This window comes from Schistocerca americana, chromosome 6 (genome assembly GCF_021461395.2).
Source record: "Schistocerca americana isolate TAMUIC-IGC-003095 chromosome 6, iqSchAmer2.1, whole genome shotgun sequence".
In the NCBI taxonomy this organism is placed as follows: domain Eukaryota; kingdom Metazoa; phylum Arthropoda; class Insecta; order Orthoptera; family Acrididae; genus Schistocerca; species Schistocerca americana.
This window is the reverse complement of record NC_060124.1, coordinates 357,706,314-357,733,175: the sequence shown is the minus strand read 5'-3', so window position 1 is coordinate 357,733,175 and position 26,862 is coordinate 357,706,314. Positions and strand designations below refer to the sequence as shown.

Sequence of the window (26,862 nt, the reverse complement as noted above, 5' to 3'; positions counted from 1 at the left end):
GCGAAACACTGAAATTGTTTTAACATGCTGATGATCTCATGTGACTGAAACTGTGTGCAAATAAGGTTCTGACGTAGTGGTCTTGTCCGTCAAAAATTGTCAAGTATTTATTATCCAGTATTATTATATCAATGTACGATGAGCACGAAAAGGTATACAGATGTTTCTCATATATATGACAGTCATATAATCCTCTACTCTGATAACATGGACACTGTATCTGAACCTTAGAGCCTAGATCTATATTTGCATCTATATCTATCCTCCACAAGTCACCTTACAGTGTGTCACGGAGTGTATTTCGGGCAGAACTCTCACCCCCTCCCCCCTCTTCCCCTTTCTTTTACCATTCTCGGATGGTGCGCGGGACAGCCGGTACGCGTATCATAGTGTCACGGATTCGGCGAGTATTACCTCTGCTCCTGCCTTACCTTCTCATCCCCCAACAATATTCAATTATAGATTTAAATATGAAAAAAAATACTTGGCACATAACCATTTCTGCTAGCTAAACACTCATTTCTATCCATGACATTCACAACTACATACACTAATGCATCGATTTCGCTGATTGTGTGTCCAATTTTGTGCAAAAATTTAAGTAAATTTGAGAAATATTCTTGTGAGTACAAAGCATTCAAACTAGAAAAAACAGGTTTAAAAAAGGTTGGAGATGGTCAGTTTTTGTAACCACAAAGTAAAATGAATCAGCCTGAAAACTTGTCATGTAGTTAACCGATGTCTCTATAGCCCCCCGGCAGGTGTTACGACTTTGTCATAAATCTACAATATCAGCCTCTTCTGGCTATGACAACAGAAATCATTTCACGATAAAAAGCTCCATACACTGTTTATTTTTCTTCCTCCTCATGGACGTATGGTCGTACGATTCTGCGTACCATAATACATAGCACACTATCAAATCTCTGTGTGTTTATTATTTTTTGCGAGGGCGGATATAGGTGACTGTTTCTTGTTTGTTTAACCCTGCTGTTCTGTTCGGGTCTATATGACCCGAAACGAATATGAACGTTATTTTACATTATGTAAATACCAATATATATTTATGAAACTTTGTGACTTTGTCTGAAAATGGATGAGCAGCATGTGTTTTAAAAGGTTTTAAAAAAGTTTAAGAAGTTTGGGCTTCAACTGTAATAGTTGCATATGTAATGTTCGGGTCATAATGACCCGACACAAATATGTTTAGTGTAACTCGTATTTATTTCTAAAATCTGGAAATGGCGAAAATTATTTTTGTTGTGTTGTGTGGGAATAGTGACTGCATCATTCCAACTTACTCTCAACAATCACCTAAAGCTCCATGCGTTCACAACAATGGGCTTGTTTGTTGCTTTCCCCAGGAAATAATAATTGGCAGTTCTCAATAATTGGAATGCTTTGTTTCTGCCCAGTTTGACTTGTGACACCATGGCGATGAGACCATTGAATGATCGTGAGTTGGAAGAAATAGTAAATGCCTCACCAGATGAAGGATCACTTTCTGAGTTTGAAGATCACATCAGCAATGCATCTGAAAGCGAGTGTTCCGATGACAGTTACGACAGTCCACAGCCCATACAAAATAGTGTAGAGACTTTTCTTTCTAAAAATGGGAATATAGAATGGCAGTTGCATCCACCAGCACAACATGGTCGCCTACCAGCTTCGAACATCATCAAGAGTACCCCAGGAGTTACCAGGTATGCAGTCAGCAGAATATCTGATGTAAAATGTTCATTTGAAGCAGTATTTCACACAGCGCTTCAAAATGAAATAATAGAGATGACAAATATTGAAGGGCAGCGAGTTTATGGTGAACAGTGGACAGATATTGATGGTTCTGTTTTCCATGCATACTTAGGACTCTTACTCCTAGCGGGTGTATATCGATCTCATGGGGAGTCTACAAAAAGTTTGTGGGATAAAGATACTGGGCGAAACATATTTCGAGCAACCATGTCTCATGAAACATTCTGTAAGATATCACGTGTCCTGCGATTTGACAAGAAATCTACTAGAGAGGAAAGACGACGTACTGACAAACTTGCCGCAATTCGTAGTATTTGGGAGAAGTGGGTAGAGGTCCTTCCTAAACTGTATAATCCAGGAGAAAATGTTACTGTTGACGAGCAGTTAGTAGCATTTAGAGGTCGCTGTCCATTCAAGCAGTATATCCCAAGTAAACCGGCAAAATATGGGATCAAAATATGGACCATGTGTGACAGCAAAACTTCATACGTACTGAAAGCCCAAATTTATACAGGAAAGGTGAGTGGAGCGGCACCAGAAAGAAATCAGGGAATGAGGGTGGTATCTGATCTCACTTCTGAGTTACGTGGTCAGAATATCACGTGTGACAACTTTTTTACGTCGTACAATTTGGGGCAGCTGCTTCTGAAAAGGAAATTGACTATGTTGGGAACTATACGGAAAAATAAGCCGGAGCTTCCACACAAAATGACCAACAAGGAGGTACACAGCTCTTCATTTTACTTCACAAATGACACTACTGTGGTTAATTATATTCCTAAGAGACACAAGAATGTTGTACTTATGAGCACTCTCCACCATGATGCGGAAATCAGTGACAGGGCTGATAAGAAGCCAAAAATGATTTTGGACTATAATTCAACCAAAGGTGCTGTAGACACGCTTGATCAGTTATTAGGTACATATACATGCAAACGAAAAAGTAATAGGTGGCCAATGATAGTTTTCTACAATATTCTTGATGTTTCTGCTTATAATGCATACGTTTTGTGGATTTCGGTTGACCCTAATTGGAATGCAAGCAAATTGACTAGAAGGAGAATATTCTTGGAGGAACTTGGAAAGTCACTGATAAAAGAACATATTGCATCAAGAACGCATTTCCCAAGAACAGAAGATTCTTTGAGAATGGTCACAAGCATCCAAAACCCGAATGATGTGGGTGGTGTGTCAGAATCGGTAACAACAAGAAAATCTACAAAACGTGCACGCTGTAAGTTCTGTCCATCAAGTAATGACAATAAAACAAACATGGTGTGTGGAAAATGTAGTAAACATATTTGCAAGAAACATGTAACCTACTTGTGTCCACAGTGCAAGCAGTAAGAAAAGAACTGTAGTATTTTATAAGATGATTGTATTGAAAATTCTGTTGTTTCAAATTTATGTGAATACTTGTGCCTAAACTACAATCAGTAAGAAGAGAGGATTCTAAAGTTGTAGTGCTTTCTATGTTGGAATGTAATAAAAAAACTGTAGTGTGTTCTGTACTGTAGTGTGCTCTAAGATGAATATCTGTAATGACAACTGTCTGTTGTTAGAAAATGTCAATACTTACGTCTAAACTGTCAACAATAAGAATAGAAGTATGGAAAAACTGTAGTGCTTTCTAAGTTGAATGCCTGTAATGGAAACTGTCTGTTGTTTCAAATTTATGTGCATATTTAAATGAAAAATATCCCTCAATAAAGTTGTATGCATTGTTATTATTATTATTATTACCATTATTATTATTATTATTATTATTATTATTATTACTAACAAGGTACTGGAATAGAACAACAATGTCGATAGCTAAAACTGTACCAAAATTTATGTTTCTAAAGCATTTTGATATGTCGGGTCATATTGACCCGAACAGTATATATGTCAAGTAAAAGTGAACAGAACAGCAGGGTTAAGTTCGGTAAGTAGGATTCAACATCCTGTCCATGACTAGGTCATTAGAAACGGAGCAAAAACCGGGATTAGGGAAGGGTGGAGAAGGAATCGGCCGTGCCCTTTCAAAAGAACGATACCCGCGTCCACCGCAGGCGATTTAAGGAAACGAAGGTAAACCTAAATATGGACTGCTGGATGGGCAATTGAATGCTATATTTCCGAATATAAGTCCAGTGTCTTATCACTAAGCCACCTTGCTCGCCAATTAATTACATGTAAACAGAAATAAGCTTAAGGAAGTCTGAGAATCTGAAAGCAAAGAGCCGTGAGTTATAACAGTTAGACCTGCGCTGTACTCGTAGGTAGGTATCTATTTTACTAAACGGCTAACTCTGTATGCGGTGCGAGCTCCCAGTTGCAGCTTGCCTGTCTAGTGCCTTACAGGGAAAAAAAATCTGATTTTATGCATTCTGTGTAATTACTGACCGAATTAAAACAATAGAATTCTGTCACAATTTACTCATCAAGAGGAACTATTTTATGTTAAAGGTTTAACACAACAAGAGGAGGATTAAAGTTAGAAACTGTGTACACTTCTTAAAGCTGTGTAACACGCGGCGCACTAATCACGCAGACTATGTTAGTCCAGTATTTGACAATCAGAGCACTCTACGATTTCCAACAAACTTTACACATAATTTCCAATCTTTACGAAACTTTTTCTTGCTGACTCCCGCCCCCATCCTTCCAAAACGATGAAAGGAAAGAAGTTCATCGCTTACTACGTTCTTGCTGTTCCGACAGTAAAACTTCAGCAACAGGTACAAGGTTTTAATTTATTACTTCTTTGCTACTAAATCGATTCACAACACATTTTGCAGGCCGTATACACATATACTATTGAACGTAGCTGCAAAATTCTGTCATTGTATGACACATTTTTCAGGAGATACGACTTCATAAACAATGAGACGCGTGAAATACTAGCTTTTTCTTAAGCGGAGTGCAAATTACTCAGAACATACTCATCCAGCGTTTGATATTGAGAACAGTTAGTGACTTTCAACAAACTGTAAACATAATTCTTGAAATTTTCGCGGCGTGAAGACTATTCTATGATGTTTCGGGATTGCAGCCGGACGGACGTCGATTTCTTGCCACGATATTTCGGCTAGCAGTCATGAGGTGAGTGTGTTACTAGTTCAGTGAACTACAAATCTCCAGTGCAACAAGCTCTCCTGGAGATGGGTAATGACTGTCACCTGAAATATCGTGGTAAGAAGTCGACGTCATCCTGATGCATCCCAGAACTTCATGGAATAACTGTAAACATAATTTCAAACTTTTTCTTAACTTTTATCGCTTGCAAGGTTAAAGTCAAATACTGAGCATATTAAATCTTTTGTGACGAAATAAGGTGTTTGAAGCAGCTTCATACACGGGATTTCGATTGTTTAAAGAATCGGAGTGGGGAACTTACTGGTAATCAATCAGCTGTTTTCCCTCCTCCCCTTCCCCTCCCCCTGCTGTTATGCCATTGTACATTGCATTTCTTGATCTTTTGCACGTACGTAATTCCAACATGTCGGAGCCCCATCTCAATTTGTGCATCTTGCTCTCGATCATATGCGTTAGACGTTCCCTAAAAGGTGTTTAGGAAGACGAGGTTTTGTTTCGTGGCCATGTGCATCACATGGTCGCACCCAATTTGGTTCCTTCATGTGGGAGAATGTAAAGAATCTTGTGCACGACACGAGGATGGTGAAGAGGATTTCCTGTCAAGAACTCTCGCTGCTTACGATGTTATTCAAAGAAAACCGAAGATGTTCTAGTGTACCCAGAAGAAGCTGTTATGATGTCATCCTGCACAGAGGTTGGGAGACGTTACGTTGACCAACTGTTGTAATGGTACACTTTCTGCAAGTAGTCCAGAGAAATAAAATTATTACAAAAATGAGTCTACAAGAGTTTTTATCATCAGCAGCAGAAAGACGGTAAAATCGAAGTTACCTCATTTTCGAACAATTATCATTTATTCTTTGGTCGCACGTCCACATTTTTTAAATGCATGATGTGTTTCGATCTCTCTGGATTATGTTCAGATCTAAAACAAAGCAAAACTAAATATGTACTGTCTATTACTTTACAGTAAATAGAAAGGAATTGCACATTTAGCTCTGTGTCCGCGTCAGCAACCCATATCGTCTGTATCAGAACCTCATATCAAAGTACTGTGTTTTGCAGCTGCTGTTAATGTTTTAAATTGGTACCCGGTGGAGTAGGGGAGAGGAGAGGAGAAAACGTGAGAAGAGGGGGAAAGGCGGAAAATGGAGCGAGGGTAATATAGAGATAGGAAAGAAAGCAGGGAGAGGAGCCCCAGTTTGGCTTCTAATTTTCGATACACTCATTTACGGTCTATGCTTCCTTGTGCCAAGTTAATACACTTGCCATTATGTTATTTGTGGAAGTTTGTGTCTTGATCACGCAGACACCTTGTACACGCTGGATCCGAACTCCACAGTAACATGTTGTAGGTCGATTAAGAATATTTCTGTTTTGATGTAGGAGCAGTCAGTTCTCTGGTGGCTCGCTACAGAATAAGTGCTTTTAACTTGATTTCTTATTACCATTTATTTTTGTATATGTATTGTACTGAAAATAACTACCCAGCAGCGCCTATGTCAACGGTTCGCGCCGTGCGTCTTGTTTGCAAACAAACTTGCTCCATTCGCTTACGCTATATGCCCACGCTATTCTTCACCTACAAGCTAATATTCCGTGCTGTTCAGTATTTCACGTGTCTGTTTTTGCGACAGTATTAGTTATACGTTAACAGCAATACGCAGCAGTACGAATACTGTTACCGGTGAGAAGTTAGCTGGTATGCACCTCGTGCATGGGTTCAATAAATGCAGTGGAAGAGTGGCATATCTACGCTACGCTGAACTGCTCTCACAGTGACGACAACCATATCATAGTACAGTACTTTTGGATACGAGTGTTGCATAACTCTTAATTTTGTGTTGTAACTTTTAGTAATTTTATTTTAATCCTTAACAGTGAAATGAAGGTATCTGCAAAGTACTGCAGTAACGAACCGAATAAATCATATTTACGTTATTACTCTGTAACAAGCTACCGGAAAACTCCGGTTTTGATATAAAAATATTCAGATAATATTGCCGAACAGCAGCAGAAATTTTCCCAGTTAAGTCCGAATTCACCTCGTACATGTCTGAATTGTTTTTATATGCTGTTCGCCTCAAATACAGAATGTCGTAGGAAAAAAGATAAATGCTACGAAATTTTACATATCTATTTACATTGATATTTGTTTCTTACTCTTAGTTGAAGATATTGTTATTAAATTTCAAGATGTTCAAATGTGTGTGATTTCCTAAGGAACCAAACTGCTGAGGTCATCGTCCCTAGGCCTACACACTACTTAAACTAACTTACGCTAAGAACAAGAACTCGTTCCTCCGGCGAGAGAGGCCGTGCAGTCCGTGACATTGCGCCTCAAACCACGCGGCAACTGCAAGCGGTTACCTACTTCTTCAGAAGAGGACGACAAGAGCAAGGGAACAGAAACTAGTAAGATAATCGGAAGAAATAAACTTATTTAGAAAAAAAAAATTGAGAGTTAAGAGAGAAGTAAAGCTGCATGTCCTCGGGAAAAATTACGGCTGTAGTTTCCACTTGCTTTCAGCCGTTCGCAGTACCAGCACAGCAAGGCTGTTTTGGTTAGTGTTACAAGGCCAGATCAGTCAATCATCCAGACTGTTGCCCCTGAAACTACTGAAAAAGGCTGCTGCCCCTTTTCCGGAACCACACGTTTGTCTGGCCTCTCAATAGACACCCCTCCGTTGTGGTTGCACCTACGGTACGGCTATCTGTATCGCTGAGGCACGCAAGTCTCACCACCAACGGAAAGGTTCATGGTTAAGGGGGGGGGGGGGGGGAGGACCAGATGGCAATTGTAAGAGTCGAGGGACATGAAAGGGAAGCAGTGGTTGGGAAGGGAGTAAGACAGGGTTGTAGCCTCTCCCCGATGTTATTCAATCTGTATAATGAGCAAGCAGTAAAGGAAACAAAAGAAAAATTCAGAGTAGGTATTAAAATCCATGGAGAAGAAATAAAAACTTTGAGGTTCGCCGATGACATTGTAATTCTGTCAGAGACAGCAAAGGACTTGGAAGAGCAGTTGAACGGAATGGGCAGTGTCATGAAAGGAGGATATACGATGAACATCAACAAAAGGAAAACGAGGATAATGGAATGTAGTCGAATGAAGTCGGGTGATGCTGAGGGAATTAGATTAGGAAATGAGACACTTAAAGCAGTAAAGGAGTTTTGCTATTTGGGGAGCAAAATAACTGGTGATGGTTGAAGTAGAGAAGATATAAAATGTAGACTGGCAATGGCAAGGAAAGCGTTTCTGAAGAAGAGAAATTTGTTAACATCGAGTATAGATTTAAATGTCAGGAAGTCGTTTCTGAAAGTATTTGTATGGAGTGTAACCATGTATGGAAGTGAAACATGGACGATAAATAGTTTGGACAAGAAGAGAATAGAAGCTTTCGAAATGTGGTGCTACAGAAGAATGCTGAAGATTAAGTGGGTAGATCACATTACTAATGAGGAGGTATTGAATAGAATTGGGGAGAAGAGGAGTTTGTGGCACAACTTTACCAGAAGAAGGGATTGGTTGGTAGGACATGTTCTGAGGCATCAAGGGATCGCCAATTTAGTATTGGAGGGCAGCGTGGAGAGTAAAAATCGTAGAGGAAGACCAAGAGATGAATACGCTAAGCAGATTCAGAAGGATGTAGGTTGCGGTAGGTACTGGGAGATGAAGAAGCTTGCACAGGATAGAGTAACATGGAGAGCTGCATCAAACCAGTCTCAGGACTGAAGACCACAACAACAACAACAACAATAACAACAAGAGAGAAGTTTCTGGTGCAGCACTGAAGTGATGTACATATGACGGGGAATCTGGAAGAAAAGGAACGGCTAGATTATGATTTTCGCTAATACAGAAGGACGTCGCAAATCAAACAACAAGTAAACGAGAAGATGACAGACAGAATGTGATAATGTGGACAGTAAGAGTGCACAACAAAATAAAAGATACACTTCGTCAGTCATAAGGAGGACGATAGTGCCCGAAAAGGGGACAGTTGGTGGTGCTATTTCTGGATCACTGTCCCAGTTCGGCACTTCACACGCCGAGCCACGAAGCGAGATCGATGGTGTTATATCGATACCGTGCTTTTTAGGCACTGCACATTGAAGCCAAGGCAGCAGTGCGGAACACTTGGAAACCTTTATCGTAGTCGTCTCCGGTGTGTGCAGACCTTTTTATCGGCAAAAGGCAAGTTATGGGTAAGCCCTGTATTAGCGTTGCTGGCTGGTAACATATTAATAGCCAGCAAAATTACTGGACTATCCTCTCTGGGAGAAAAACTGACACAAAAAACGTACAAGTGGTTTTAATTTATTGAAAGTACGGTAAATAGCTGCAGTCATGGACTAAAAGGGTAGACTGCAAATGTGTATACACAAATTTTAAATCCCAGGGAGACTTCACTGTGCCATACGATATAACATCCTTGTATAAAACGTCTAGCAATGAAGTAGGTGCTTTCACTAAGCTATTTATGAAGCCAATGGTTTGTGATTTATCATTAGTGTTTGTTCTGTTAATTCTTGGGGTGTTGCTTGTGTGTGTGTGTGTGTGTGTGTGTGTGTGTGTGTGTGTGTGATTTGTGCTATGGGTGTGTGGTGTCAGTGTATGGTGAGTGGTGTATGCAGTGTATGTTGAGTGGTGTGTATGTGTATGTTTGTGTGTGTGAGTGATTTATGGTGTGCAGCTTGTGGTGTGGTGTGTCACATGGTGCATTTTGTAGAATGTTGTGATTATCAGCCAGCCGCAGCACATAGCCAGGCTACCTCTCCGTAAGTTCAAGTTTAGTTTAGTTTATCGCTCTATTACGAAATCGCTTTTTTACCACACAATAGCAGAGTATTAATGAAGTAATTACTTGGATTTTATTTTAACAGTCATTATTTGTTGGGGAAGCCTGCCGCTCTTTTCGTGCCAATTAAATTTTGCAGAGTTGCTATCTAATTGCACATGGTATAACTGGAAATATTCTGTTGTTTACAGGATTTATTAAGGGCTCTGTATTCTATAGGTTGTGGTACTGCTCCCCTCCCACAAGCATCGTTAGCACATTCACAAACAGTTCTGTTAATACGAGATCGGTGTTTCCCATGACAACATCCTTGTTTAAAACATTCCCAGTTTACTTGTGGCGTTGTATCTTGATACAACTCGAGCATTCGATGAAATCTTTAATCGCCGTCGTCAGGAACAAGTGACTGTAGTGACTACTATTACAGCCATTAATACACCGCAGACGGCTTGTTATTGGTCAGTGTACGACATCATTATCGCCAAGCTGCCATTTCATGTCAGCACTGGTGATGCCAGAGGTCTTCTAAGAAGTTAAACAATTCAGTGCATTTCTGTACGTCGTCTCAGTGCGGAGAGATCACTTACACGCGACATTACACCATTCCACATTTCTACTTACAAGGGGAGGCCGCCAATTGTGAAATTCAGATTCGATTCATACTGCGCATAATAAAAGCTCATGGCCAGAGGTGTAATGTGGCAAAGCACCAAGATGCACTTCTCAGCCGTTGTCGAGAAAATCGACAGTTAAAAGAAACCGTTGCGGTGAAATACTGTCTACGATTAATAATTTTCTACAGCGTCGTGGCGCAGCGGTAAGCGCTCGGGTTCGTAATACGAAGTTCGCCGGATCGAATCTCGCGCCATCCAATTTTTTTATTATATATAAACTATTAATGAATTGCTTAGGCATGTTGATGAAAGCGGATCGCTCTCCAATTGCTCCAATTGTACCGCCTCCATTTTTCCGTTTTTTTAACATGGCGTACCATAGCTCTCCCGTCCGCACTGATTTCCGACGATGTTATAAGTTGCGCTAGGGACCGCATCTACCTTCTTTCGAAGTTAGCAGGCAACTACGCTGTTATGCGGCTGCTCGCTTCGGCCCATTCAACATCTGTCCTTTAAGTGTAACGAGCGAGTAACGGAGTTTATATTTCATACATGCCGCAGCAAATTTGTGTTCGTAGGGTCTCTATTCTAATTCGAACGTTTGACTTACGCTATACGTATTCGTTTCGGAATACCGTTTCTACGTCTTCCGTTAACTATACGTGGTTAACATTATGAAGACAATTAATAACATTTGTGAAATACAACTTTGTTTGCGGAAAACATAATGATGTTCGAAGTCGCCAGTTTTTCCACGACAAACGACTTTCAACAACTTATTATATGCATAATTGTTGCAACTGATTGCCTGGAATTTTATATATATATATATATATATATATATATATATATATATATATATATTTGAATTACAAAAAACAAATACTAAAAAAAAAAGAGTTGCATGGTGCGAGATTCGATCCGGCGACCTTCGGTTTACGAACCCGAGGGCTTACCGCTGCGCCACGACGCTGTAGAAAATTATTAATCGTAGAGAGTATTTCACCGTAACGGTTTCTTTTAACTGTCGATTTTCTCGACAACGGCTGAGAAGTGCATCTTGGTGCTTTGCCACATTATACTTCTGGCCATGAGCTTTTATTATGCGCAGTATGAATCGAATCTGAATTTCACAATTGGCGGCCTCCCCTTGTTAGTAGATTCTGCTATTAAAGGAGCAATAGAAATTAGAATTTACGAGAACAATTTCTACCAGGACAGTGGGCAGCAGAGCGTGGAAGCAAGCTGTCGATGCTGAGGAGGTACAGAGAAATGAACTGAATTGTTAATGTTCCTAAGAGAACGCTGGCACCACCAGTACAGATAAGAACAAAGTCTCTGACAGCACGACACAACAATGACGTAAATCGGTGAATCACAGGCCGTCTATGGGCTTCACATGGTAACCACAACAGCACCCGCAACAGTCAGTTGCTCCCGGCAAGGACGATGGAGGATTGCATCGAAAGCCGCAAATTGTAATCAGATTTGACACGCCAAATAAACTGAGAAAGTTTTATACAAGTTCTATTAATAACGGGGCCTAATTAGCCCCGCAAGAAAGAATAAAGTCCGAAACTCCACACTACGACGAGAGTAGTTTCCTTTACTACACAAAGATTCTAAGGTGAGCCAAACGATAGTACCAGAAATGCTGTCTTGGTAATAAGCTTAATGAGGTATCTCGAACACAAGGACCTCTTCTATGCCAACCATCACGGATTTCGATCATGTGAAACCCAACTCTCACTTTTCTCGCATGACATACTGAAAATTAGGGATCAAGGTGCTCAGATAGATGCAGTAATGCAGTTTTTCTCGATTTCCAAAAAGCATTTCATTCAGTACCACACCTACGCTTATTATCAAAAGTACGATTGTATAGAGTGAATTCTGTAAAATTAAGGACTGGACTGATGATTTCTTGGTATGGTGGACGCAACAAGTTATCTTGGATGGAGAGTCATCGACAGATGCAGAGATATTTATGTTAATGACCTTGCGAACAATATTAACAGTAATCTCAGACTTTTCGCGGATGGTGCAGTTATCTCTAATTAAGAACAGTCTGAAAAAAACTGCACAAGTATTCAGTCACATCTTAATAAGATTTCAAAGAGATACAGACATTGGCAACTTGATTTAAATGTTCAGAAACGTGAAATTCTGCACTTCACAGAACGAAAAAATGTAGTACCCAATAACTATGATGTGAGTTACAACTGTGGCTCATACAAATACCTAGGTGTAACACTTTGTAGGCACATGAAATGAGACGATCACGCAGGTTCACTCGTGGGTAAAGTAGGTGGTAGACTAGGGTTTATTAGTAGAACACAAGGGAAATGCAATCAGTCTATAAAGAAGATTGCTTACAGATCAATCGTCGACCCATCCTAGAATACTGCACATGTGTGTGGGGCCCATACGAAGTAGGATTAACAGGGGATGTTGAACGTGTATAGGGAATGGCAGCACGAATGGTCACAAGTTGTCTGGCCTGTGCCGGCCGGATTGGCCGAGCGGCTCTAGACGCTACAGTCTGGAGCCGCGCGACTGCTACGGTCGTAGGTTCGAATCCTGCCTCGGGCATGGATGTGTGTGATGTCCTTAGGTTAGTTAGGTTTAAGTAGTTCTAAGTTCTAGGGGATTGATGACCTCAGAAATTAAGTCCCATAGTGCTCAGAGCCATTTGAACCATTTTTTTTGTCTGGCCTGCGGGGGTCTGTCACAGAGATGTTCAAAGAAGTGAATTGGCAGACTCTTGAAGACAGACGGAAACTATCGCGAGGAAACCTACTTACAAAGTTTGAAGACCCGGCTTTGAATGACAACTGTAGGTATTTACTACAAATCCCTACATATTGCTCCCATAGAGATGCTGAGGAACAGATTAGAATAATTACAGTACGCATAGAGGCGTTCAAACAATCATTCTTCCCGCCCTTCATACGTGGATGGAACGAGAAATATCTCAGATAACTCGTACAATAGGACGCACCCTCTGCCATGCATTTCGTAGTCATTCGCAGAGTACGAATGTACTTAGAAAAAACAAAGATGCTGCTGATCGGATGTAAGTTGTGAGAGTTACGCAAACCGTGAATTTGTTGAGACATACAATTTATCAGCTAGAAGAAGGGGCGATATCTACAAAACAGTTACTGGCATAATTGATGAGATGACGTCTGAGGGCACCGTGACCACTTTTACCATAATGAAAGAACACACTGTCTGGGTTACTGGGTGTCTCCGGTATTGCGAATAAGCATAAAAAGTGACTGCTAGTGTCTGTGTCTACTGACAGGAAAGCCTCTCTCTCTCTCTTTCAAGGTACCAATATTTTCCAGGCTTTAATTCACAATCTACTGTCGTAATTGTGATATAGATCTTCTGCACTTGGTACACTTGCTATTTTCGGAATGTTTTCAGCAAACAGACAGCTGTAACGGTAGAAGAAGGTTTGCGTGATCAGGTCGGGGTATCGGAATTGCAGCGTCTAGTAAATCCCTTTGTGAATGGGTAATTATTCTACGGCTGGCAACACGCAGTTCTGACATAAATAATCCGCTGTAATTCGGTCGCGCCGCTCTGTTTCCCACAAAATTAGAAGTATTTTTCTCAGGAAATTTTGGTGTTACTTTGTGCCCTAAATGAAACCCTTGCCTGAAGATGGAAGAGCTCGGTGGTTTCAACAAAAGGGCCTGTTAAATTTCAGGCTATATGCTTGGCTAAAGAGCAAAGGCAATGCGCTGCGACTGTTTAGTTATTACAATTGTAAGAAATTCAGTAATGTTGTAACCAGAGTCAATGCTAATAGTTATTGTTGTAACGGGTCAGAATGCCGACCATCAGCGAAGTAGACACATCAATGTACAATTGCAAGGTATATCTAAAACCCCACCTCACCTGCGGAGAAGAAATACCTTGACTTCCACCTTGTATTACTGGTTACATTAATTGAACAGGTGTTCATTTCAGCTTGGCTCTTCCTCATTATTCTGCAGAGACGTTTAAACCTGTTGGTATTCTATCACGAAGTTTTTATCATGTGTATCAAACGATTCCACCAGGTTCAAGGCACTTATCACCTAAGAACGTTCGAACAGTGTAACCGGCAGTAGAAACGGAAGTATGTCTTAACGGCAGAGGATGTGGCGTTTCACATATAACTTGAAGTTTAACAGCTGCGTGCAGAACACGCATAAAATTGTACCACTTTCTATGTTACACGTAAACATTATCACCCTTTTTTGTCCTTAGCATTGATCTTCGGTACCACGTAGGTTATTTGGTTGCAGTTGTCCACCCTCAGCTTCAGAGGTAAACTATATTCCTAAACTAACAGCTCGCCTCGCTTGTTTCTTCCACTTCGATCTCTGTTGATGCTAATTACTATCAGCTATGCTAAAACTGATAGAAGCTCTAGGCTCAGTACTATCTGCAAAGCTGCAGGCTGCGCCTGAAGCATCTGAAATTTTACACAGCAAAATTTTGTTGTTAGTCTCAATTGCCCGAAACCAAGCTACTTACTTCTCAGCAATATCCAACAATAATTCTGAAGGCAACAAAAACATAGTTTAACTACTCGATTTCAACCGTACTCAAGGCGAAGCACATGCTTCCGAGAATATGAGAAAGTGGTCCTGGGACAGGGTAGCAGCCAGCAAGGAATATTTTAGGGAATTGGTTTGAGAAATTTATTTCAAAGGCCCAGTGAAATCTTTACAATTTTTCTCCCAGAGTAATTCACGCCGTGTCTACGTGACACAAGTCGCTTGTCTTTCAAAACCGGCGGTTCTGTCCAGTTAAAGCTGCCGACAGGATACGCCCTGAGTCCTCTGCTGAAACTGCTAGCGAATTCACGCCATTGATTTTCGCCAATAGCGTGCGCGGGATAACGATCACGTGTGTGGACGCCGGAGCGTCCTGCGGTGCAGAACACACTTGCTTCTCTCTATTGTAATCCAGACCTCGAGCAGAACAGACTCTTTTCGGAAGGCAGAGCCTCTAGCTGTGCTTTTCACGCCCGGCCACCAACTTAAGTTAACATGAACTGCTCCCCCTTTCGTTGCCCACTTCAATTAATTCTTCGACCTCCTAGACTGACCTAAACCTGGTAACTTCCGACCCTCGACGCGCCCCTTGTACACCGTACATTGAAATATATTCTCGTCATTGTACCTAATTTCCTGTTCCGTCATTTAACGGGAGCCCTGGATGCCCACTCTTAATCCTGACGACTCGACCACCTGAACCCTTTCGTCACGAGGCATATGTAACAACCGCCGCACCCCCCTTTTCCCAAACCCTGTATACATTTACAATTGGTGTCAGAAGTGCCCGTTTACATTTGGTGACCACAAGTGGGATCATACACATTTACATTTAGCTGTCAACACAACAAATGGATATCTCTCAAGGCACGTCGATGATATCCTTCCTTTCTCTGGTGGTAGCTACTCTTGTACAATACTCTATAAACTCAGTCAGAATAGGCCTTGGAAGGCCCAACGGTACCGACCGACCACCGTGTCATCCTCAGCTGATAGGCGTCACTGGATGCGGAGGGGTATGTCAGGACACTGCTCTGCAGGCCGTTGTCAGTTTTCGTGACCGGAGCCACTGCTTCTCGATCGAGTATCTCCTCAATTGGCCTCACAAGGGCTGAGTGCACCCTGCTAGTTAACAGCGCTAAGTAGAGTCGGACGGTTACCCACCCAAGTGCTATCCAAGCCAGACAGCGCTTAGCTTCGATGATCTGACGGGAACCGGTGCTACCACTGCAGCAAGGCCTCTGGCACAATTCTCTAAAAATACTGAATTATTACACGCAGTACACTTACAGTAACAACGTAAGGCATCCACAGGCGCTTTGGCTTTTTAATTATGAATCAGCATTACATTGGTAGTGACTGGTTCAATGTGATGAGTACTTCTGCAGTTTGGTGTTAGAGTGTGTGATCGTTTAAAGTCAACGAAAGCAGAGGCTTACACCCGTTGGCGGCCAGTAGCCTACTTCTCGAGTATTACCCGCGGGACAGACAAGCCTGTATGTCCATCCTTGCGACTGATGGTCTGTGGGACTTCGGCCGTTCGCTTACATAATAAAATGAAACACCTACAGCCGCCGTTTTGATGTTATTTTATTGTATTGCAATGTATTAAATGTCATTAAGTTAATTATACTGTTATATAATTATATTTTATATAGTTACATATTTAATATATCAAATAATTATAACATAAAATAATTAAATTATGATGATGCTATCATTACTGTTTGTGCATACAAGCCTGCAGTTTCGTACTGAGTCAGCGAAACTGGTTGTAATATAATAAATAACATCTAACGGACGGCGGTAGGTGTTTCATTTTTAGACAACCTTGATGTCCCCATCCGATGTACAGATTGTCATCACAAGAGGCTCACGGTCTCATTGCAAAAATCTTCAGTAAGGTATAGAATGCAAACCATGAAAAAGACACACCAATCGACCGTTGGGAAATATGGCGCTTTCATTATGCTTTGCGGAGAAATCCTTCTGAAGAAAAGTTTTTCAACTATCAGAACTGAAATTTTCGTGATTTTTTATCAGATTTCCTGCATGAAAAATACTCACTACATCATTAATTTATAAAATTTTTTGGGAGTTTCATTTTGTTAGACAGGTACCTTTTCAATTCCTCGCCATATCTCCATGATACGCGAAAATATAATATACAATCAAAATTCTACAGACGACAGAGGATTTTAAACTGTGTATTTTGTGGTAGTTAGCAAACATTCGGTGTGAGATCTTCAAGGATCAGTGCAGTTGAGGAATCCGTTTATAAAATACATATGTTTCATAACAAAAACTGTCTGCCGCGCGTTGTGACCGAGCTGTTCTAGGTGCTTCAGTCTGGAACAGCACGACCGCTACGGTCGCAGGTTCGAATCCTGCCTCGGGCATGGATGTGTGTGATGTCCTTAGGTTAGTTAGGTTTAAGTAGTTCTAGGGGACTCATGACCTCAGATGTTGAGTCCCATAGTGCTCAGAGCAATAAAAAAAAACCTCTCTTTCACGTAGATATTGGTGTCGCCACCTTGAAAAACAATAATCTTCTATGATGTATCCACCGGGAAATATAGCTCTATAAAATATTCGTGATTACTTCTCGAGGATGGAGAACTCCTCGCCAAGGAAACTTACAGATGTGCAATATAACTGCGGTACAGCAGAATGTCCTAGTATCCAGAGAGCCAAGGATTTCTTCACACAGTAAAACTTAACGTGGTGATAGATCATGTGGAAGGAGAGTTACCAATACGCATCTGTCAACTAGCCCATGAAAGCATAGAGCGTACTGGTTGAATAGAAACTAGATACCTACGAAAATAATGTACAAGCGGTGGAAAAAATGGAAACACGAAGAACACAATACTTTATCAAGCCTAATGCGGCGTAGGAAACACGTTGACATTCAAAACAGCCTCCAGTTGTCTCGCAATGGATAAATACGTATTCTGTATCGTTTTCAAGGGAATTTTATACCGTTCTTCCTGAGAAATAGTGATAAGTTAAGGAACGGTGATGGAAGTGGAAGCCATCGTTCATCCTTCTTTGCAAAATAGCCTACAAATCGTCAATAACACTGAGATCTGGCGACAGCGGTGGCCAGGGCAGATGCAACAATTCACACTCGAGCTCACAAAACCGCGAGCTGTGTGAACAGCCACTCTCATCTTGGCATACAGCGTTACCATTAGGTAACAAACATTGGACCGTGGGATGAATTTGATCAGCCAAAATCGTCACATAATCCTTGACAGTAATGCGACTCGCAGAGTAACCTCAGCGCCTATGGAATACCACGATTTCGCTGGCCGTATTACCACCGGATCTCCCACTGTTGTCTCACTCTTCGGATGTACGTAAATTCTACCAGAGGTTGGACACTGAGTGAAATAACATTCACCGGACCAAATTACCTTCTTCCATTGCTCCATAATCCAGATTTTAGGGCTTCACGCATTTGCCTCACTGACGAGTGGTTCTGGAATTCCAGCTCTGCAATTTACAGTTTATGAAGCTCTCCCTTATTGTTGTTTTGGTGCTGACGGGGTTGGTGAGTGGGACATTCACTTCTGCAGTGACTTTTGCCGCTGTTGTCCTATTTTTCGTTACAATTCTCTTCGATAATCGTCTGTCACGATCACCCAACACGCATTTTCGCCCTCGTTGTGGCTCAGAGGATAATGTTTTCGCGCTTTCCCTATATGCGGTATAAATTTTCGATACGGTGCCTCTTGATACACCAAACACTTCGGCTGCCTTGGCTACTAAAGTACCTATCATACAAGCACCAACAATTTGGCCACGTTGGAATCCGTTAATGTCCGACAGATGCACTCACAACTACACAGAACGCTGTTGTAACCACGACTGATGTTTGCAACGTACATTGTGCAAGTGCCGTTCGTGGTCAAATACAACAGCGTAACCTGCATCTGAATTTGTGCTCAGGTATGTATTTCTCGTGGTGTTTCCATGTTTTTGCCCATCGCTATATGAAATCGACGGAGTCAAATGATACTGAACCCATAGTTATATTCTGTCAACGTATTATCCATGCTTGCTCTGAGAATGTCGGTCGACACTTTGACGGTTTCAGTGTGTATTAATTTTTGCTATAAAGTGTAAGATGTTCATCTCGATAAAAAGCCAAATGGTTATTTCGTACCATTAGTTTTCTGTCTCGAATCAAAAAGTTAAAAATCGTCTACAACCTGTACAATCCTGATCCTAAAATTATGGGACAGGCTCTTAACTATAAAGGCTCATAGGAATAAACCAGTTTGGTTTTTCTGAAGTACAGAAGGCCGAATGGTCTGTATCTAACAGATTTAACGACGATTCTTCTCCCTATGTGATTTTGGATACCGTAAAACCTGAGCCATTAAGAAACATGGAGTCCAAGTTAGTGACAGCAAAATGCTCTTTTTGCGCCAGTGGAACGGTTTCAAGTTGGACACTATTAGGAAGAGTGCTTTTCCACGTACGTCTCCGCGTAGCTATGCAGTGTGGAGAAAAATTGTGTCACGAAATTTTAACCCTGAATAGCTGATGCCAGTGGAACCAAAATTGCTAATGTTGTGTAGGTCGGGAACGTAGCATTTTTGAACTACGGAAACTTGGTGCCGTAGGCTCCGATTGGCCGTTGGATTGCCCTGTTGTTCGTCGATTGGTGGGCAGCGCTATGATTGTCGGTTCAGACATACAAACGTCCCTCGCCTCGTACTTCCCCAGCGTGGTCGCACACGTTTCGAATAGGTCTTGCTGTTTGTCTTCACCTCACGTCAGAGGCATTCACACGTAAGCTTCGCTTCGGATCACACACACGTCACCTGCGATTTAGCCACCTTGGATATATCGCGATCTCCGGCAGGCAAAGCATTCGCGGTCATGCGTTGTCCAGAGCATCCGGCAACAGGGCAATTCTGCGGCCAATCGGAGCGCGTGGCGCCAAGTTTCCGTAATTTAAAAATGGTGCGTTGTCTACCTACACAACAATAGTAATTTTGGTTCCTACTGGCATCAGCTATCCAGGGTTAAATTTCCGTAACACAATTTTTCTCCACCCTGTATAGTACAACAGTTTCATTGATACGGCTTAACGACCCGAATTGGTCATTTCCAAAGCTATGTTGGTCAGTCAACTATGAATTAAGCCTGCTTCAGAACGTTCACCAATAAATGTAATTATTTCTGTGTTAACAGTGAAACTGTCTCCTGAAGTTTATCGTTGAATCTGGCCACTAGCATTCCGGAGAGAAAATCAGGTCAACATGTATTAGAGATTAGATTCGTCCCAGTCCACTGTTGGCCGCGCCGTCGGTCAAAGTATTCATATGTAGTGTGCACATGGTGGATGCGTTCATCATCTGATCTCGTAGCACACTGTTAAACTCAAGACCGAGTGTAGAAGCTCCACAAAAGAGACTTTTCAGAGTTGAGCTGAATGACTACCAAACCTAAATTTCCTGTCCGAGCTGTGATAAGATTTGGATGGTTACATATTCATCTGTGACTATCGATGCGTGTATCGACGTTTACCGATAATCTCGGATGGTTTTCCACGGGGACTGGAAAAAGGGAGGAAGTCGGCGACAAATATGGTTAATTCATACACGTATACACAATTCATCTTACTGTTTTTTGTCACTACTTATTTCAGTGTGCCGCACACCCTTCCCTAGTTTGTAGAGAAACTATCTAAAGGCATTTGTGTGTACACATTGACAAAGAGCCGTATCATACCACTTGGAGAACTTGGTTTTTATTAGGAAATTGGGGGCAGAAAAGGGGAATTTCTCTTATTCTCTTACGTCAGGATGCCGTCGAGTGTCATGTTAGTCTACTGGAGTTTTGTACATTCGAACTGTTAAAACGAGGTCCGCGACATAGCCTGTACGACATGAACCTTCACCCATCCGTAGAGAAGATACTGAGATGGTATTTGCCAAGTTCTTGGTGACTGCCTGGCTCACTTGGTAGATGGGTGTCCTGAGCCATGGCAAAGTGCGCAGTGCTGAGTGTGACCTCAGCAACAGGAACGGTTGCTAGTCGACACTGGACACGCAAAGTGCCCATGAAGGTGGCGTGCAACAAACTTAAGATTGGCAGGAGGCGTACCACATGCTTGGATATGCAACTGATTAGCATTTCAGTAAAAAAGGTAGAGGTAACGCCACCTGCATTCTGTATACGAGGAAAGAACACGAAGCGGGTTTCTCCGTCAGAAATCGCAACTGAATGTCGTTTGTTTGTGATACGATTGTGTTATGCCTCATGTATAAAGGAGAAATGTCTACCAGCACTTCTTGGGCTGAGACAAATGTATCATCATGCAAAGGCACACACAAGCAGATCTGGCCACGCAGTTTCCCGTATGTATGTGTATGTGTGTGTGTGTGTGTGTGTGTGTGTGTGTGTGTGTGTGTGTGTGTGTTTTGGGAACTCTTGAGTTGGCAGTCCCCGTTAGCATCACATACGCCAGCGATGCAAAACCGTCAACGCACCATCGCTGGGATGCGTAAAGGCTTATGAGGATACCGTATCACCTGGAGTGCCAAATGCTTTCCGAGACAGAGTTCAGTTCACCATTTTCGAGTCGACAATGCGAGATTTTACGAGTTGAGCGCGTGCGTTTCCAAAAATATAGATTTGGAGTCTAGAGTCGAGTATGCAAGCGTGGTGCGAGGGCAACTGTAGAGAATCTTGACTGAAATGAAATTATATTGAATATTGTGATAATTAGAAGCGAGGTAAATATCGACGGGAAGCAGGATGTCCAAGGGTAATATAAAAAATTTATGCGTATTTCTTAGAATTCATAGGAAGAGGAGTTATGAAGATAGTTGCATTAGACTGAAATGACTGAAATTAATAAGTGCACACGGGTGAGAAAGAAAAGTAATTCTCCTAAGTGGGGTTGATTTAAGATTCAGTAATTTGCAGAACTACACTAATCGAAGAAAAAGCGGTGAATACCATGCTGTTGTGCGCCCAAAATACTTTGTCACCATCAACCAGAGTAAAAATAGTTTTGTACAGAAAATAACGAGTGTGAGTGTGGAGTGAAATATTGTTAGGTTGAATTTGTTATCTAATTAACAGTGATTTTATCCCATGACATTATATTATCTATTAAATTACAGTCAAGACCACCTCTGTAGAGGAATGGTGGCTGTCACCATAGCCCAGTGTGTTCGGTCAGGGCGTCGGCTCCTCTGTAATACAAAAGTGGAGTGAAGGTTTCAAAGACGGAATTTGAGAAGTGTCCTGCGACACCCGCGCGGAACTGCTGAAGCAAAACGACGAAGAAACAGAAAGAAAGAAGATGGAGATACGGTTAGTGTCGTTGGCTTTGGTGTGGAATGACGCAGGTTTGACTCACGATACCTACCTAGATTTTTTCTGGTATAGGGAGATCTGGAAAGGGAGCCACTCAGCCTCTTGAGGCTAAATGAGGAGCTGCACGATTTAAAAAGCAGCAGCGCAATCACGATTCACCTACGGGCAACAAAAGCTCGAGGGATTGGCGGCATGCTGATCAGATGTCCCACGATCATAGATCGCTTCTCGTACTGCCTTATCGGCACCAGTCTGAGCAGGCCTAAAGCCTAATACCACTGAGTGTTGTTGTTGCTGTCAAATTACTATGAACAGTGCTTCAAAAGATATTAAAGATCGTAACTGGGAAATGGGATCGCGATAGGCACACAGCCCCAGTTCTGAAAATTCGCTTGTCACCTGCTTGTAACTAGTTCGTCCTCAGTTCAGTAATTTCCGATGTTTCAATCAAATTTCCGACTGCTAAAATATGCCTTCTACATATAGCGAGAGCTGGAGAAGTATTGTAGGGTGGAGAGAGGAATGGGTTGAAAACTCTTACCTGTGTCCCTAGCGTTGCCAGGTGTCCCGAATCCGCAGGATGCCCCGACTTTAGGGATGTCATCATCCTTTCCGTATAGGCGTTATGTGGGGCCCCAAATGTGTTGACTATTGTGCACTGCTAAAAATTCAGAAATGCTCATTTACTTCAAAAGTGGTGGGGCATAGAGAAGATCCCAGTTGGGTTTGTGGACGCGCTGATGGTGGTAACCCTGATACAGTACAGTGTTCGATGTTCTCCCTCATGGTGCACGATCAACTCTGAAGTGTATTGTGCTACTTTCAGGAAACTGAAAAAACGACTTTGTGTGTGTGTCGCCACAAAAAATGCAAACGATTTTGTCCTCCATGACAACGGAAGTCTGTACTGCCAAGAGGAGCTCACAAAACTTCATTGGACTGTTCTTCCTCTGCCCAGCTACAGTCCGGATCTGGCACCTTCCGACTTCCATCTGTTTGGCCCTATGAAGGAGGCACTCCGCGGGAAGCAGTACGTGGATGATGGAAATATTATTGGTGCAGTAAGACGGTGGTTCCGTCGTTGATCCGTAAAGTGGTACTATGTGGGCATACATGCCCTCCGCGTAAGGTGGAGTGAGGTTGTCACTTTGCACATTGTGGCCAAGACAGTGGGGAATAATATGGTGTAGTGGAATCTGAATAAAACCAACCTACTTTCAGAAAAAAATGTGTTGCATTACGTATTGAATCCTCCTCGTACTTTCATTCCGTGGCGGTGAGCACCCCTCGCGTTCACCCACTTGTTCGTTTCGTGCTTTCGTTTTAGAAACAAAACGTTTGAGGCACGTGCACGACTGGTGTTTGCCAGGTCTTTGGCTTTTTACAGGACTGTTCGATATTTCAGCCTCGTGTTCGGTGTTTAGTGCCGAAGTATGTGTGGTCCGGTATTTTTAGAATTCCATTCGCAATACTAATTTATTTATTGATAGGCGAAATCAAAACATAAAAATTTGGTGAGCTGTTGCCAGCCGACGCGTGCTGCGTTCATGACCTTGAACGATCTCCGTCCGTCTCTTTCTTTCTCTGCATTCAGCTGTCACCGCCCGAGCCCGCCATTCTCCAGCGCGCACCCGTTAGGCAGTGGAATCTCAGAGTGGAACACTTGCGTTTTGACTTTACTGTGTATAGTATCTAGTATGGCTATCTAACCTATAAAAAACGACAAACATCACAGGTGGGGGGGGGGGGGGTATTGTAGAAGACATTGATCATGATAGCTTATGCGAAGAGATCCGTATGCTAAGTAAAATTTTGGAACAATTACAAAGTCAAACTTCTTCACCCACAAACTCGTTTTCGCGGACGATGTTTTAAACGGAGAAGAAACACCCAGCATAAAAAAGTCAAAATGGTAAAGGCAGTTCAATGCAGCAATGCCTATGTGAAAAAGAGTCTTCAGTCACTTGATCAATTATGGCCTGACGCTAGAAGCAAATTGAGTTTCGATACGATAAAAGCAGGCATATGTATTCGTTGCAGTCTGAAGTTTTCAACATGCAACGATTTTTACCAAAGAAGTTGAAGGCAATAAAAAGTTGTCGAAAGCCATAACTAGGAATAAGGAATATAATTTTTAATGTTTACCAAGTGTTTTGCTGTGTTCATCGCCAGCCCTTAGCTCAGAAAATGCTTCCGCCAGGCAGTGTTCGGTGATTTTGTCAAATTAATCTGGCAACTCAACTGGTAAGTGATTTACAGAATATTTCTGTCTTTCGAAACGCAGCGAATACAAAGAATTTGAATGAAGCTAAATTATAATTACATATTTTATGTAACTACACTAACAAGCCTAAATGGAAATTTGAGGTAAGTTCCTATGGGACGAAATTGCTGAGGTCATCGGTCCCTAGGCTTACACACTACTCAATCTAACTTAAACTAATTTACGCTAAGGACAACACACGCACACCCATGCCCGAGGGAGGACTCGAACCTTCGTTAGGGGAGCCACGCGAACTGTGGCAACGCGTCCCCGACGGCGCGGCTACCCCGCGCCTAGCAAACCTAAACACCGACTCACACTACATTTTAAACAGTCGTTAGAAAAGCTTACAATTCTTTACTGTGCGTGTTTTTTTTAATTTCGCTCTTTTTCGTGTTAGCCAAGCTTATGGGTCGTAGATGTCAGGGAGATTAGTGAAAACTCCAGTTTTATTTCCTGCAAAATATTTTTCATTACCCACCTGAAGTTGATATTTTTATGAAAATAACAGCATTTTTTAGTACAATTGTACCAGTGCACCAATTTTGTTCACAATATTTATAGACAAGTTTAATTTAAAGTCCATGGCCGCGCTTTTCTGTCTGATCTTCAGGCTAATCTAAAGTACTATTGCAGGGATTTTGATACGGTTTCCACTAATAGACAGACTCATGCACGAGCAGGATTTGTGTATATAACTTATTACCGCTATGCTAGAAAGATCGTCCGGCTGTAGATACTTAGCTCATTCCCTGTGAAGCTGGGGCGGGTCGCAAAAATGTATGTATCTATATTTGCATGTAAGTTCCACATCTCCTCCTAAACCACAGGACTGATTTAAGCCAAACTTGTTACACATATCCCTTGCCATCTGGAAACAATCGCTGTGAGGGTAAGAACCACCCATCCATAAAATGGCTGGGGTTTGGGGAAAAAAGCAGTGTAACTCACGACGCGCGAGCACACATAGTTTATTCATGCAATACATGGGAACGAGAGCAAACCTTTACCAAACTTATCGGAACTGAAAACTCCCTGAAAATGTTAAAAGGAAAGAACTTTGTCGCTAACTACTTTTTCGCTGTTCATGCACTAAAACTGGCACATGGAACATGACGTTATAATTTATTACTTTTTTACTACTAATGGTGTTCGCAACACAATTTGCAGACAGTGTCCACATATACCACTGAATGTACCAGAAAAATTGTATCATTGCACGACACACAGTTCAGGAGAGATACAGTCATAAACAATGGGATGCGTGAAAAACTGCCGCATCACGCATGACGTTTAAATTTATTATTTCTTTAATACAAACTCTGTTGATAACACATTTTGCGGACTGTAACCACTTATACCACTGAATGTACAAGGAAAATTAAATCAGTGTACGATACACAGTTCAGGAGATATGACGTCATAAACATTGAGCTGCGTGAAAACGAATGCAGGGCGAAGATCGTTAGAAATACCAGTGCGATATGTGTACAAATACGGGTGAAATATGTTGAATATATGTGAAATGCACGAGTGGGGAGAGGAGAAGATGGGCAGAGACAAGGAGGAGGAAGAGGTAGGTGTATAGAGGAGGGAGGAGGAGATGGAGAGAGAGAATGGGGTGGTGGAGAAGCACAAAGAAATGGAGGAGGAGGAGGAGATGGAATTAAGGGGGGAGGAGATGCACAGAGAGGGAAGGAGTAGGAGGATAGAAGGGGGAGGAGCAGATGGAGAGAGGGAGAGGGTAAAAAAAAAGGTGGAGGAGGAGATGGAGAGTGAGAGGCATAGATGGAGACTGACAGAGAGAAGGGGTGGAAGAGGCGGACAGATGGGATGGTGGAGATTGACAGAGAAGGGGGGTAAGGATAAGATGGTGTGGTGTGGTGTGCATACTGTAAGACCTTCAGTAGACGCACCATCAGATTATTTGATATGTCGCTCTAACGAAGTAGGCGGGTGTCAGCAATATGTCTTGTGGTCTTATCGTGGCGTGTTTATCTTCTGCCGTTAGGTCAAACGATAGAAATGCCACTTGCACGCTTAGAGTAGCAGATTGACAGTGACCAACTTTAAACAGAACTTGATTAATTTTCACACACATTTATTAAAATGATAACAAGCATAAAAATTACTTAACTTGGTTCTGGATGCTATTTACAATTGACAATCTGAAGTTTCTTTGGTATGGGTATGTTAATCTTATTCTCACATATATCTCTGATGCTTGACAAAAGTGTCTGTACATTTATCTTCATGGCTATGTACAGGAATATGATAATCTTATTAGGCGCAGACTGAAACTTGACTTTAGACTGGTACAGACGAATGTAGACTTGTACAGACTGGTGCAGACAAATGCAGACTGACTAATAGGAGGTCTGTACACTCGTTATAATACCTCGCGGGTTCATGTATCACTGCGTGAGTGTGATCCGCAAGGAGAAAACGTT

General features: G+C 41.9%; 1 protein-coding gene across 1 annotated transcript in view; it reads right to left on the bottom strand.

The window, feature by feature from the left end:
* LOC124619319 (protein turtle-like) overlaps positions 1 to 26,862 on the bottom strand; it is a 906,568-nt gene that overhangs the window by 247,733 nt on the left and 631,973 nt on the right. The gene's annotated exons all lie outside the window — the stretch shown is intronic.